Source organism: Narcine bancroftii, chromosome 5 (genome assembly GCF_036971445.1).
Source record: "Narcine bancroftii isolate sNarBan1 chromosome 5, sNarBan1.hap1, whole genome shotgun sequence".
Classification (NCBI taxonomy): Eukaryota; Metazoa; Chordata; class Chondrichthyes; order Torpediniformes; family Narcinidae; genus Narcine; species Narcine bancroftii.
The window spans coordinates 215,062,205-215,079,262 of NC_091473.1; positions in this window are offsets into that span (position 1 = coordinate 215,062,205).

The window sequence follows — 17,058 nt, forward strand, 5'->3', positions numbered from 1 at the left end:
CAACATTGAGGGTGTACGCTCAGACCCATCGCCCTCACCACACCTGCACCTCCCTGCCATTTCACCTCATTCAAACATCACTGCCGAACACCAAGCTGGATGCCTCTGAATAAGTTCTGAAATAGCTTAAACGTTCCTTGAGTTATCCCTCCCTACTCTTCCCTTTTCTTCCTCTACCTCTCCTCTTTTCCTCTCTCTCACCCTCGGCTATCCCCTCTTGTCTCTTTTCTATGACTCATCCCTCCTCTTTCTGCTGCTCTCTTCCAATTGTCCCTTCTCAGCTTTCTGCCCCCACCCTGTCCTCTTGTTCCCCACTGCACCTCTCGTTCACCCTTTCTCCTTCCTCTCCCCACCATTATTGCCCCCTTTAATCCTTTCTCCCCACCCCTATCATCTTCTCTTTCTCTCTCTCTCTCTATCCCTCACTCTCTTAGTACATCTCCCTTCCTCACTTACTCATTCTCCCTCCCCCCCTCTCTTCCTCTACCGCCCCAATCCCTACTCCTCCACATTCCACTCTCCTCCCTCCCCGTCCCCCCGTCTCCCTTTGTCTGTCGCTCTTGCATACTTCTCTGCCTCTCCAGACATCCGCTCACTCATCTGCCCCCCCTCCTTCTCCTCCTGAAGTTCTTCATTGTTCTCCTTTGTCCCCTCCATCATCAATTACCATTTTTGAGTGAAGATTGTTTGAACATAATGGCAATATTTGTATGGTTACATCCAAATTACAACAGAACCATCCTTGCCCAGGACACAATCTAATCTCCCTTACTCCCACGAGTCCAAGAGGAAATCCAAGGTGCCCATGGACACTGCATTGCTCCATCTCCAAGGACAGCCAGGTACAGATGTATCTTTGGAAAGGGGGCAAGCAGTCAATGTGGGTATGACTCTTAACTGCCCACTGCCTGTGAATGGCAATCGTGGCCGGCTCAGGTGCTGACTGGTGAGGAGGTCCAATCCTCCCTCCCCATTTCACGCCCAAAATTAAGGAGAGTGGGAGTGGATGTCTGAACAGAACCTCAGGAGAAGCCCCTTCAAATACATAGACAGAGTACAACAATGTATGACTGGGAAAGGAAAGGAACAAGGGAGCTAGAACAGTTGGTCAAGCAGAAGAAAGAAGCACGCTCATGGCTTAAGGAACAAAAATTAGGGAGGGCTCATGAGATTTATAGGGGAGCCAAGAGGAAAATTCCAACAGGACTGAGGAGAACTAGAAGAAGGTCAGAGGTGACTCAATACGTTGGAGCTGAGGAGAGGAAAGACATGACCACATTATTGGCAATGAGCCACAGTCACAGTGCTTAACAGGAATTATAAAAGGAAAAATACCAGGAGATTGGTGTCAAATAAGGTTACCATATTGGTGGTGGTGGGGGTGGGGGGAAGGGGAGAGGGGGTGATCGTCACTTTCTAAATATTGACTGGGAAAGTCATAGTGAGAAAGATTAAGATGGATGTAATTTGTAAAATATGTACAGGGAAGCTTTTTCCTGCAATATACAGATGGGGCTACAGGGGAGAGGGCAATACTTCAACTTGTCTTTGGAAAATGGAAGGTGCAAAGGGATGAATTGTTTGAAGATTAGCCTTTGGGGACCAACAATCAGTGTTCAATTAGGTTTAAAACAGTTATGAAGAGAGATCCATTAAAATTCAGAATTTGCGCAAGGCCAACGAGAGCATACGGTAAATGCAGAACGTGGAAGATTCCAGCACAGTACAGGTGTTTGGCTCAGCAGACCAAGGTAGACCAACTCCACAACAATCTAAACTTTCCCCAACTCACACCCATAACCCTCTATTTTTCTTACATCCATGTGCTAATCAAAGAGTCTTTTAAATATCCCATTGTACCAGCCTTCACTATCACCCTTGGCAATACTTTCCAGGCATGCTTCACTCTTGAAAACTTACCTCCGCTCACCATAAACAGCTGTCCAACTTCAACCCAAACTTCAATTTCACTTGGTCCACCTCTGGAAATACTTTCCTCTTTTTCAATCTTTCTGTTTCCATCATAGGGAGACAAACTATCTAGAGGCATCTTCCATAAACCTACCAACTCGCACATTTACTCTTCCCACCCTGTATCCTGGAAGGATTCTATTCCTTTTTCTCAATTCTGCCAACTCCATCACATCTGCTCACAGGATGAGGTCTACCCTTTCTGGAACATCTGAAATGTCCTTCTTCAGAAAATGTGGCTTCCCCCCCATTACTATGAACTCACCCCCCCCCCCCCATTACCATTAACTCAGCCCTCAACCATATCTCCTAATTTCCCACGTATTTACCCTGGTTCCTTTCACTCTGAGTCACAACAAGGAAAGAATTCCCCTTGTCCTCACCTACCACCCCACAAGCCTCTGCATCCAATATATTACCCTTCCCAATTCCCTCCATCAAGTCCCACCACCAGACAAGTCTTCCTGCTCCTTCCACTCTCATCTTTTTGAAGAGTCCACTCTCTTCGGGTGTCCCTCATCCTCTCATCTCTTCCCCTTTGGCAACTTCACCTGTGAACGCAGGAAATGCTACACCTGTGCCTACACCTCCTCCCTCACCACTGTCTGGGCCCCAAACAGTCCTCCCAAGTGAAACAAGACTTCACTTGTGAATCTGCAAGGGGCCACGTACTGCATCCGGTACTCCTGATGTGGCCGATTCTGCATCAGGGAGACTGGAAACTGACTGGAAGTTCGTTTGGCTGAGTATCTTCACTCTGTCTGCTGTAACAGCAGGGACCTTCCAGTGGATGACCATTTCAAATCTACGCCCCTTTCCCACACTGATATGTTTGTTAATGGCATGCACTGCCAAACTGAGGCCACTCGCAAATTTGAGGAATTCTGTCTTGGCAGTCCCCAACCAGATGGCATTAACAACAGCTTCTCCATTTTCCATTAACCATTCCAAGTCTCTGCCTTTCCCTCTTCCCTTGTCTCCTTTCTTCCAGCTCCCTACCCCTTCCTCCTCAGAGAGCTACTCTATTCTACATACATCTGTTGACTTTTTTTTCTCTTCAACCCACACACCTTTATCCCTTACCTTTTAACCTATGCTCCTCCTGCTTCTCCTTCCTCCCTCCCCCCTCCCCCACTTTATAGTCAGGCACCTTCCTATTTTTCTTATGCCCGAGGACATTCCCAGCCCCAAAACATTGGTTTCCCCTTTATTTCCTAATGTTGCAGTGTGACCTGACAGGTTCCTCTAACACATTTGTGCATTGCACTCAACCCCAGGGGCTACAGGCTTTCTTGTTTAACAGATATACTCTGGTGTCTCCCATTGTCATCCCAGGAAAGGTGTGCTAGCTGTTCAACCTATCCATGCCCCTCATGATCTTCTATATCTCTGTTAAGTCACCTTTCATCCTTCATCACCCATCAATCTTACTTTATGAAAAAACTTTGAAGGTATAAGACAGGAACTCAAGCAGATTAAAATAGGTTGCTTGAACAAAGAAGAACGTTTGGAGATCTGTTGACTAAAGTCCAAGGCATGCATGCCCCTGTTAGAGTGAAGGGTCAGGAATTCAAATGTATGGAAGTTTGGATGACGAGAGAAATTCAGGTTCTGGTCAAGAGCAAGGAGGAGGCATGGGGCAGGTATAAGCAGCTGGAATCAGGTGTATACCTGGAGAAGCTTGGAAGCTAAGGAGCAAGGTATATTCAGAAGGGCAAAAAAGGGACAGGAGATAGCTCTAGCAATTAACATTAAGAATATTTCCAAGATATATATATAAACGAGGGAAAGGACAATCAGAGGAAATAATTCCCCTCAGGAATCAATGTGGTCAACTTTACGTGGAGCCACAGGAAATGGACAAGGTCCTCAATGAGTACTTCTCTGTTTTTACTGTGGAGAAAGCCATGAGAACTACAGAACCTGAGCCAGTCAATTACAGTATATTGAGATCAGTTAGTGTTATAGTTGAAGAGGTGCTGAAGGTCCCAATGGGGAGGAAGGAAAACAAATCTCCTGAGCCTGATCCGATACATCCAAGTGGAAAGCAAGGGAAGAAACTGCAGATGCCCCGGCTGAAATTTTGTAGTTATCCTTAATTACAGGTGAGGTGCCAGACGATCGGAGGGTGGCAAATGTTCCGCTGGTTAAGAAGGGCTGCAGGGAAATGCCTGGGAACTGCAGGCTAACATCTGTAATTGAGAAGTTTCAAGAGAATATTCAGAGGGAGAGGTTGTGCGGTACATGCACTGACTGTATATGGGCAAGGGTTGATTGGAGGTAGTCAGCACAATTTTGTAAGTGAGGGGTTATGCTTCAACAAATCTGATTGAGGGTTTTTGATGATGTGAACAAAAGGTGCAGAGCTGCCTATATTGGATTTCAGCATGGCATTTGATAAGGTTCCGCACGGTCTAGAAAGTTAGATCACATTGGATCCAAATGAGAAAGCAGATTGGAGAGTAAAATTGGGTGCACGGAGCAAACTGTAGATAGTGAAGACGGTTGCCAAGAGTGTAGCAGGATCCTAATCGATTGCACGGACGGGCTGATGGAATTTAATACAGAAGAATGTGGGGCGTTACCTTTTGGGAAACCTAACGTGGGTAGAACCTACACAGTTTACACAAAAAAAGTGCTGCAGTGTCCTTTACGTAGCAAAGATACATAACCAATATTTTGGGCCTGAGCCCTTCATCAAAGTATGAGCAAAATGCAGACAGGCTCTGGAATAAAATCGTAAAGGGCAGGGCAGGGGGAGGAGCACAGACCCACAGGCAAGTAGGGCATGAGTAAAAAGCTGAGAAGTGATCAGGGGAGGGGTTAGCTCGCTGAATGGATAGGGAAGGGGTGGAGAGCTGGAGGAAAGGACACAGAGGGAAGGGGAAGAAAGGGAGACAGGGGAGTGGCCTAATGGAAACTGGAGCAGCCGATGTTAATGCCATACAGTTGGAGAGTGCTCAGATGGAATATTAGTTTTTCCTCGCATTGACAGGTGGCCTCAGTTTGGCATGAAGCCCTGGACAGACATTGTGGCGCGGAAGTGGGGCACTGAGTTGAAATGGTTGGGCACTGGAACAATCCCTACCACTGCTGTGGACAGAGCGAAGGTACACAGGGGAATGATCTCCCAGACTGTGTTCATTTTCTCCGAGAAGAGCAGGCCACAACTGGAACACCAGATACAGTGGATGACCCCCACAGATTCACTCGCTTGATTTAGGCAGGTATTATTGGAATATTTAAGTCCTATTTAGACAGATACATGGATACGATAATGCTCGGATGAATACATGCCAAATGCAGGCAAGTGTGACGTGTGGGGATGAAATTTTGGTCGGTGTGGTTAGATTGGGGCAAAGGGCTTGAATCCACCAGCAGTATGATTATGCCACTCCACTACTCTGAGGATCACGAAAAAGTCTTGGTTAAGGAACATACCAAGGAAATCCACGAGAGTGAGGGAAAAACTGCTGCGATAAAGAGGGGAATGTGTGCCTGGAGGTGGAGGAGGTAGGCAAGGTCATAAATAAATACTTTCAGTATTAACAATAGGGTGGGACCTTGATGATTGTGATATCAGCGTAGAACAGGCATATGTACTGGAGCACATCGAGGTTAAGAAAGAGTTAGCATTGGAACCTTTGAAAAGCATTAGCAGAGATGTGAGAGGATGGATGAGAGATGAGTTAATAGAGATTATGATTGGGCTATCGATTAACCACATTAGACTGAGAGTTGCGATTAATAGGCTTTAATCACCTTAAGACATCAACACATCCCACATGTTGCTGGCCTGGCTCCAAGGCAGGTACTGAGGGAGGAGTTTGGGCGTAACAGCCTTGATGGGGATTTCTGGGGGGGGAGGAGTCACAGGTGCAGGGGGCAGGTCAGCCCATACAATACATACAGACAGACAGTGCCAACAGCTATACAGTGGTTGCAGCACAGTGGACAGCCGGGACCTTTTTCTGGAGCGGCAACAGCAAATATCCAGAAGACATCTGCTTAAGTTGAGTGGGGTGGGAAATGTCAGAGGTAAGGTTTTTACACAGAAAGTGGTGGGTGCCATGAATTCATCGTGAGGGTCATAGTGAAGGCTGGCACAATAGGGACACTTAAATTACTCTGAAGTAGGTACATATCTGCAGATGCAAGAAAAATAGAGGGTCATGGGTGTGAGGTAGGGAAGGGTTCAATTGTTGTGGAGTCGGGTGGCACATCGTGGGCTGGAGGGCCTGTACTGGGCTGCAATGTTCTATGTCCCCAGGTCTTAAAATGTTTCTGTTATGAAGAATAATCTATTGAATCAATTGGATATTGCAGCTTAGTATTTAAAATAGTTTATTATGGGTTAATACAGTTTAATATTTAAAGTAAGGACAAATCTAAGTATTTTCAATTAACACATCAAATGGCAAATCAGCTGTTTTGAAAAATCTGCAGAAATATTTCTATATCAATGTTTTTCAGTGGCAGAATAAAGTATGTTTCAAAATGATTCAGAATGCCGTAATGTAGAAAACAAAGCATGAGACATTAAACAGTCTGATCACTCAAAATGGTAAAGCTGCTATGTCCAGCATTATAACTTCACACTGCAAATGGCAGGGTAGCTGCTTCGAAGAATCTACGCAGCTGTTTAATATTATCTCCATTTAGCTGATAGATTTTAAGCAGATATACAAAATAAATGCTTCCAAGAGACTGAGAATGCCCTGTTGCTTCAAATAAGGAATTGTATATTAAGCAGTGTGATCAAGCATTATCAATGAACCAACAAACGTTTTGGAGATTCTACCACACTGTTTCATATATTCCAGTTTAAATGAAAGGTTTTATTTGGTAGCATAAAACAAATGCGCCCAAGAGATTCAAAATGATCTCCAGCAATACATAAAGCATAGGCCATTGAGTAGTTTGATTTATCAAGCAAAATGAAGCCGGGTATATTATGTATTATAAGGCTACAGTGCCAACAGCAAATTAGCCGTTTTGAAGAAGCCACACAACTTTTTAATATATCTCACTTTTCAAGAGATTCAGAAAGGTCAATTACAACAAATAAAGATTGGATATTGATTCGTTTGAAATCTTAAGCAAGGAAAGCCCAGGCATCTCAACAGTGGAACAATGGCGAAAGCAAATGAGCTGTTTTGAAAAGTCTGCACAACTGTTTGATAGACTTCAGTTCATCGGAAACATTTTAAGTGGCAACATAAAAGAGACATTTCCAAGTGATTCAGAATATTCCATTGCATCTAATAAAGCCTTGGACATTAAGGAGTTCAATAACCGAAGGACGATAAAAACCAGACATATCGTGTAGTGTGATTGAACACGTGAAAAGCAAATGAGCTGTTTTGAAAAGTCTGCGCAACTGTTTGACGTATTTCAGTTTACCTGAATTGATTCAAGTAGTTGTATAAAATAAACTCTTTTTAGTAATCAAAATGGTCTTAGAACATGACCATTACTGCACGGTACAGGCCAAAGATGTTGTATTGACCTATATAAACCCATTTAACAATCTAAATCTTCCCTACCTCACACCCACAACCTTCAATTTTTCTTGCACCCTTGTGTCTGTCCAAGTGTCTTTTAAATGCCACTATTGTAAGCAGCCTCCACCACCATCCATGGCAATGCATTCCAGACACCCTCTACTCTTATGTGAAAATAAATGACCCCCAATGCCTCCCCTAAATGTTCCTCCCTTCCCCTTCTACAGAAGTCCTCTGTATTTTGCTACTGTTGCTGGCTGCCCACTCTATCTATACCTCTCATAATCTTGCAGGCCTCCATCAAGTCATCTCTCATTCTTCATCACTCCAAAGGGAAAAACCTTCCTCTGTTAGCCTTGCCTCATAAGGCATGTTCTCCAATACAGGCAACCTCCTGGTAAATCTCCTCTGCATCCTCCCCAAAGCTTCCACATCCTTCCTGTAATGAGGCAACTGGAACTGAACACTATATTCCAAGTCTGGTCTGGACAAAGGTTTATACAGCTGGAACATGGCTCTTGAACTCAATCCCCCAACTAATGAAGCCCAGCATACTACATGCCTTCTGAACTACCTTACCAACCTGTGTGGCAACCTTGAGAGATCTGTGGATTTGGACTGCAAGATTCCTCTGCTCTTCCATACTGCTATGAATCCTGCCATTAACCACATTCCTTACCTTCAAGTTCAACCTTCTGAAATGCATCACATCACACTTATCCAGATTGGACTCCATCTTTCATTTCACAACCAACTCTGCATCCTGTTTACATCCTGTTGTAACCCACGACAACCTTCTACATTATCCACAGCACCTCTAGCCCTTGTGCATCAGTGAACATACTGACCCATCCTTCTACTTCTTCGACCAGCTCATTTATAATAATCACAAAGAACACTGGTCGCCAAACTGATCCTCACAGAACACCACTAGTCATTGATCTCCAGACAGAATGCATTCTATCTACTACTATTCTTTCTGCAAGGTGAGCTCATTCTGAGTCCACACAGCCATGGATCCCATGCCTCATGACTTTCTGAATGAATCTTATCATGGGACCCTTGTTAAATGCCTTACCAAAATCCATATATACCACATCTACTACACACCCCACCCCTTCATCAATTTCATTTGTTACTTCCTCAAAAAACTCAATTAAACTCGTGAAGATCAACATGCCCCCCCTCCCCCACAACCCATACCCATTATCTTTGAGAAAACAATGCTTCTCTAAATGCTCCAAAGAATCCTCTCCAATAGTTTTCCCACCACTGATGTAAGACTCAGTTGTCAAAAATTCCCAGGTTTTCCCAAATTTCATTTTGAAACAAGGGGACCATATTTGCCATTCTCTAATACTCCGGTACCAAGGATGACAAAAACATGGTTGCCAAGCCCAGCAATATTTTCCTCTTACTTCTTGTAGTAACCTGGGGTAGATCTCATCAGATCCCATGATCCTATCGTTCCAAATATTCTTCGAAAGGTACAGCACTTCTTCTTTCTTACCCTCAACCTGATCAAGCACATACTGACTTGACATTGACCAAGGTCTCTCTGAAGTGAAGTACTAATTTAGGACCTCCCTACCTCCTCTGACTTCAGGTACATGTTCCTCCTTTGTTCTCAGTGGCCCCACCTTCCCTAGTCATCATTCTATTCTTCGTTTACTCATGGAATCTCTTAGGACTTTTATTAATCCCACTTCCCACGGCCTTCTCATGCCCCCTTCTAGCTCTCCTAAGACCTTTCTTAAATTCCTCATCACTACATATAATTCTTAGGACACCTTCCTACATTTTCCTTCCTAAACCTTATATATGCTTTCTTGTTCCTCTTAACTAAATTTCTCATCTCATTTATAAAACACAATTCCCTTCTCCGACCATCTTTCACCCAACTTATCCAGAATCCTGCACAATCGGTCCCTAAACTTCTTTACTTCTCTGCTTTTCCTGAGTACATCTATTGTCTAATTTACTCTCCCCAGTTCATGCTTAATCCCGTCCTCATTAGCCATTCCCCGATGAAGCACTTTACAATATGGTCTTCTCCTAACTTTGGCCATTGTAGAAAACAGAGCTCTGCTACTGGATTCTGGACATCCTAATTGAATGACCAAAGTCTGTCCGGGTTGGTAGCAGAGCGACGAGCACTTTCACATTGAGCGCAGGCTTATCACAGGTCTGTGTACTCTGCTCACTCCTGTTGGTGCTACTGACCCATGACTACAATGCCATATCCAACTCCAATAGAGTCATCAAGTTTGCAGATTACACAACATCAGCAAAGAAGAGGTGGAAAATCCTGGGATATGGTACATAAACAGCAACCCGAGTCTCAACATAGACAAGATGATGGAGATGATCGTGAACTTCAGGAGGACCAGGAATGTCACTTTGCATCCTCCACTACATATCAATAATTCAGTAGAGAGCACCAAGTTCCTTGGAATTCACTTCACAAATGGAGACATATCTCCTCACTTCCCAGGAAGGCGCAACAGTGACTGCACTTCCTGAGAAGACTGAAGCGGGTAAGGCTACCAGCCACCATCATGCCAACCTTCTATAAGAACTGTATCAAGAGCATCCTGGCCGGATGCATCACTGTGTGGTATGGTTGCTGCAGAGAATTGGATCAGAGGTCAATCCACAAGACCACAAGAGTTTCCACTGGACTCTCCCTTCCCTCTTCCCATCGGCGTGATCTACCGGGATCATTACCTGAAAAAGGTGAACAAGATCATTGAGGACCCCGTCCACTCTGCACACAGCATCTTTCAGCTGCTCCCATCAGGGAAGAGATATAGGAGTATCAGAGCCAACACCACCAGGCTGAGAAACAGCTCCTCCCTGTGGGCAGGGAACAACCAAAGGAACTGCTCACATTAGCCACCTGAGACCCTCATATTTACCAAACCAGACTAATATTTATTTGTTTGTTTTTACATATGTATATTTACAATTGCCAATGCAAAGATACAATTTTGTACCAAACTGGAGTCTTAGAAAGGTGAGTAATATAGGAGGCATGGCTTACACACAAAAACATTCTAAATGACGAAACAAGGCAGAATCACAAACTGCGCAAATCTCTTCAGGTAGTGCTCAACACCTTGAATGCTGTTTTTGAAAGAGAAAACAACATTGAACTCCCGCGAGTTCCTCGAGCCTCACCTATTTTATGTTCCCTTTTTCTGAGGCTGGTGTGAACAGAAACTTCAGTAGAGTGTCTGGCCCAAACATCTTACCCGACTGTGTGAACCAACCCGTTGGAGTTTTTGTGGAAATCTGCAACCTCGCGCTACAATGGCCAGAGGACACCACCTGCTTCAGAATGATGAGCAAGATGACATGGCCTCATGGACCATCGGCCAGGGCTACTGACACATACTGTGATCATTGTGGTTAGTCATGGAGCAGATCAACTCCTGTCACAAGAATGACCCAGACTTTCCCCTGTGTGGTAAAAATGGATAAAACCTGACTGTTGAGAAGCAAGCTGAAATTAAAGTTTGGAGTAGCATTGAGTGATAAGCATGCTGCCAAGAGTCTCTGGGAACCAAGGAAAGGAGGTGTCTGGGGTGACTCTCTGGGACCTGAGAATATAGAGACATTTTTAGCAGCACTCAAAGACTAAATGAGTGAGAAACAGTTTCTTCCTGCAGCCAGTGAGAATACTGAACAACCAAAGGCACTGCTCGCCCTAACCCTCCGAGACTCTCATATTTCCGAAACAGAGAGTGAGAGTATGAGCCACAAAGTGGTGCATTGGATGCTTAGAAGAAATATTAGTGATAATAATAAAGCTGACTCATGAAACAAGTATTAAAGAAAAACCAATTCATAGGAAAAAAAATCTATAACAGGAATTCAATTGGCTTTGGAGCTAGAAATGGGTTTTATTGCAAGTAAATCTAAAACTTAGTTGTTCATTGTTCATGATTTTATTATTTTGTGCACATTTTCTGGCGAATGTTATCTTCTTTCACATTAATCTGTTTTCAAAGAAAAAAATGTTCAATGAGTCAATGTTCTGCCATTGTTCCCTAGCAGTTCAATGTACGTTTGATACTTGTTTGATCTGAGGCCTGTTAGGTCTGCTTTGTTCATGAATGAGTGAGTCAAACACCAGACTGAGTCGAAATTAAGGTTCTTTGTTCTTTATTGGCCAGATTGTAACACTTGCAACTAACAGTGTTAGTTGGAGAAGGCGCATTCTGCCGTTATCAGCAAATGGTGTTTTTTATATACCTTAGGATACGTACTTAGTAAATTATCATACCATGACATTGTCCAATGAATAAACTGTTGCTGTCCCTCTCTGCTAGCCTCCTGCACATCAATTTGTCATCCCCACTCTTATCTTGAGAGTACAAGGTCACAACTGCATCTTGTTACGGCCCAGCACTGGGAGACTCCCTCTACATTCCCAGCTCATGATGTTTTTACCTAGCAGGCCCCAGGCATCTGCACCAGCAGCACAGTGCACGTTTTTGCCAGTCAGTTTACAATGGGCACTCGTGCACCACGGAGTGGTGCTTTGTTCATCCTTGGTGAACATTTGCAGTTTTGTACTTTTCAAAGATTAAGCCTTGTTTTTACGTTCAGTTCTCCATCACAGTGTAAATGAAAACGAGCAAAGCCAGAGAGTGACAGTAAACGTGAACTTGATAAACAGTGGGAAAATTAGTTCTTATGTATAGCGGGTCCATCAGGAAACCCACTGTGCATTGTTTGTGAAAACACTTTCTCACATAATAGGAGACAGGATCTTAGCAGATGCTATAAAACGCAACGCCGGACTGAAGTAGAAGGAAAACTGATGCTAGCGCTTGGATCTGAGTGACAGGAAGAATATGTGATTAAGAAAAAGGAAGAAATCAGAAGACAAAATATGTTTGTTAAAAGAAGTTGTGAACATTTGATGCTAACAGAAGTGTCCTATGAAATTGCTTTAGCATTGGCCAAAAGACAGAAGTCTTTCTCTGATGGAGAAGAAATGGTTAAGCCTTGTCTCCAAATATTGGTAAGATGTCTTGGTGATCAAAATATCGAAAGGAAAAGTAGACTAAAACTGCTCCGTCAAAGCAAGCAGTTATGAGAAGCACCGAAGAACTCTCTCATGATGTATCTGAGCAATTGAAATACCTTGTCCATGCTTGTACCTTCTTTTCTTTGGCTCTGGACGAACCTGCTGACATGTGATGTCACCCAGTTAAGCATTTTTATAAGAGGAATTGATGTTAAGTTTAGCATCTTGTGGAACTTATTGGTCTTAAGTCATTTCATGGAAAAACAAGAGGATCAGACATATCTGACAAAGTAAAATCGTGCCTAGAAAATTTACAATTAGTTTCTAGTAAACTCGTCGGTGTTAGTATTGACGGAGCGCCATGATAGGTAAAGCCACTGGGACTACAACTTTGCTTGAAAACATTTTAGGTCATCGAAGTGCCAGTTGATGAAGTAAACAAAGACGATGTGGTCAAACAATAATCATGGCTTTTATTAGCAGAAACTCATGGTACAATAATGAAAGACAATAGGTGCATACACAGTTATACCCAAGGGGAGTGTCCTTAACAGTAGAGATAATGCACAGCCAATGTTAGGACAGCAAGGCTCGCCAGAGGGGTGGCAGGCAGATTGGCAGACATTCACCACAGTTGTCCTCTACTAAAATTCTTTCTTTCTTTGGCTTGGCTTCGCGGACGAAGATTTATGGAGGGGGTAAATGTCCACGTCAGCTGCAGGCTCGTTTGTGGCTGACAAGTCCGATGCGGGACAGGCAGACACAGTTGCAGCGGTTGCAGGGGAAAATTGGTTGGTTGGGGTTGGGTGTTGGGTTTTTCCTCCTTTGCCTTTTGTCAGAGAGGTGGGCTCTGCGGTCTTCTTCAAAGGAGATTGCTGCCCGCCGAACTGTGAAGCACCAAGATGCACGGTTTGAGGCGACATCAGCCCACTGGCGGTGGTCAATGTGGCAGGCACCAAGAGATTTCTTTAGGCAGTCCTTGTACCTCTTCTTTGGTGCACCTCTGTCCAGTGGCCAGTGGAGAGCTCGCCATATAACACGATCCTGGGAAGGCGATGGTCCTCCATTCTGGAGACGTGACCTACCCAGCGCAGTTGGATCTTCAGCAGCGTGGATTCGATGCTGTCGGCCTCTGCCATCTCGAGTACTTCGATGTTGGTGATGAAGTCGCTCCAATGAATGTTGAGGATGGAGCGGAGACAACACTGGTGGAAGCGTTCTAGGAGCCGTAGGTGATGCCGGTAGAGGACCCATGATTCGGAGCCGAACAGGAGTGTGGGTATGACAACGGCTCTGTATACGCTAATCTTTGTGAGGTTTTTCAGTTGGTTGTTTTTCCAGACTCTTTTGTGTAGTCTTCCAAAGGCGCTATTTGCCTTGGCGAGTCTGTTGTCTATCTCGTTGTCGATCCTTGTATCCGATGAAATGGTGCAGCTGAGATAGGTAATCTGGTTGACTGTTTTGAGTTTTGTGTGCCCGATGGAGATGTGGGGGTGGCTGGTAGTCATGGTGGGGAGCTGGCTGATGGAGCACCACAACTAACAAATATCTCCTCAAACCGAAATCTTCAAAAAAAATTATTATATAAAACGTTCTTTAAAAAAAAGACTGGGCAGCCTAACCTGAGAATGTATTCATAAAAATTAATCGTCTGGTCTTCACCAAAAAGGAGAAAAATAAATTAAATATAGTCCAGAGGGGGAAATAATAATTATACTTACTAAGTCATGTGGAAATCATTCAAAAAAGGTCACCAAGTCTCTTCAAATTTAACAGAAGTATCAAATATATGATTCCTAACTTCTCTAAACTTAAACATGGCATAATTTGAGAGAGCCATTGAGTCAAAGTAGGTGGATTAGAATATTTCCTTTTAAATAAGATAGCTTTTCTAGCCAATAATGTAGAAAAAGCTACAAACTAATGTGTGGAAGTGGGAACTCACCCCAGTTCTGGAAGTATAATTCTATAAAGAGCTGTCAATGGGTTAGGTTGCAAATTGATATCCAGTATGGCAGTTTAAATCTTAAAAATATCTATCCAATACTTCTCCAACATAGGGCGTGACCAAAACATATGAGTTAGAGAAGCCACTTATGATTTGCATCTATCACAAATAGGACTAACGTTAGAAAAAAATACGCGACAATTTGTCTTTCGACTTATGAGCCCAATGTGTCACTTTAAACTGAATCAAAGAATGAGAAGCACATATTGAAGAGGTAATAACCAATCCAAAATTCTTCTCCCATGATTTTTCTGGAAGATGTAACTGAAGTTCCTCTTCCCAGGGTTTGTCATTAGAATTTGATTGCAATGAATAACTTATTATAAATGTTACCTATTAAACCCTTATGAGAAGGGTTCAAATGAAAAAAAGTATCAAATAAATCTGATTTATTTGGATAAATCAGTTGGAAAGTTAGACAGTAAAGTATTCAGAACATTTCTAATTTAAAAGTAGCTAAAAAAATGTGACTTTTTTGGATAATTGTACAAAAGATATTAAACAACCATCTGAAAAATAAATGATTCCCTTAATTTTCCAAAAAGAGAAGGCTTGATCAATTATAAATGGTTGAAAAAAATAATTAAGAGAAATGTTTCTAGATAAAATAAAATTTTTCAAGTCAAAGAACTTCTGAAATTGAAACCAAATCCATAATGTATGTTTAAGTATTGGGTTGAAGGTACATCAACTAATCTTAGAAAGTGTAAAAGGTAGAGCTGCTTCCAATAAAGAGGCCACTGGATACCTCTACATGGAATTCAATTACAATTCTACCCAATAAAGGTTTTCAAGTTTATCAGAATAGTAGATCCAGAAAAATACTATAGCGGATATTATCTGCCCAATATTAGATAAAGGATTAGGTAAAGTCAGACCCCCATCCTTCTTCAATTTCTACAGATAGAATTTACTCAATCTGGCATTCTTTTTATTCAAAATATAAGATATTTTAGAGTCAATATTATCAAAAAGGATTTTGGAATAAAAATTGGGAATGCTTGAAATAAATACAAACATTTTGGTAAGATTATCATTTTAATAGCATTAATATGACCTATTAAAGATAAAGCCAATGGAGACCATTTAGAAAGAGATTGTTTCACATAATCTATCAAAAGAAGAAAGTTACATTTATATAGATCATTAAATGTTTAGGTTCTGTTAACCTCATGATCGATAAAATGATCTTTAACCTCTCTGAAAGGTGTATAAACAGGTACATGCATGTTTATTGGGAATAATTTGGTCTTACAAAAATCCAATTTTTATCGGGAGAAACTGCCAAACTGGGAAACCAAAGACAACATTGGAGGAATAGATTTCTCAGGAACTGAAATGTATACTAAAAGATCATCTGCATATAAAGATACTTGGTGAATTTCATCTCCTCTATTAATTCCCCGAATGTCACTGGAATCCTGAAATGCTATTGCTAGGAGTTCCAAAGCTAAATTAAATAGTAAATGGCTAAGAGGACCACCCTGTCTAGTTCCTCGAAATAACCTAACAGGTGAAGGTTTCATGTTTCCAATATGCAGGTGGTCTCAGTCTGGCAATACACAAGACCACGCCAGCATGGGGATGAGGCAGGGATTTGAAATGTGATGCCTCTGGGATACACCTGCAATCTGGGATACACCCGCTACTGCATTAGAGTGAGGGTGCTCAATGAAGTGATATCCCAGTCCGCACCCAGTCTCGCCGATGCAGTGGATACCACAACGGGAGCATGATTGCAGCAGATGATCCCCGCAGATTCCTGTGAAGTGTTGCTGCACTTGGAAGGGCCTGTTGAGGCCCTGAATGGTGGTGAGGGAGAAGGTGTATGCACAGTGGTAGCACTTCGTGTGGTCACAGGTGTAGGTACCAAGGGGGCAATTGATGAGAAAGGAAGAGTGAATGGTCCCTATGGAAGGCAAAGAGGGGAAGTTGTCTGATGGTGAGATCACATAGGGGGTGATGGAAATGGTGGAGGATGACATGACGGACACGGAGTCTGGTAGATGAGGACAAGGGGAAATCCTGTCCTTATTGTGCATGGGGGAGGGAAGGGCCAGGGCAGATGAGCGGGTAATGAAAGATAAGCGGGTGAGGGCCGAGTTGGTGGCAGTCAAGGGGAAAGTGACATTTTTTGAAGAAGGAAGACGTCTCAGATTACCTTGCATTGAAGACCTCATCCTGGGAGAAGATGCAATGCTGGCCGAGGGATTGGGAGAAAGGGATGGAATCCTTACAGGGGAGAGAGTGTGAAGAGGTGTAGTCAAGGTAGGTGTGGGAGTAGGTGGGTCTGTAGAAGATGTTTGTTGAGAGTTTGTCTCCCGAAATGGAGACAGCGAGATCGAGAAGAATCAAGATTCCTCTCTTGTCATATAATAGCAAAGAACATGTAATTTTACATGAAATTGCCTTCTGTTTGCCAAAAGGCAGACAAAGATTCACCATTAGTGTCGCCAGCACCCCTGACAGTAACAGAAAAAGAGAAGGAAAAGGGAGTCCCTTCAGAGTCACTGAATCTCTGTGGATTTGCCTCCAGA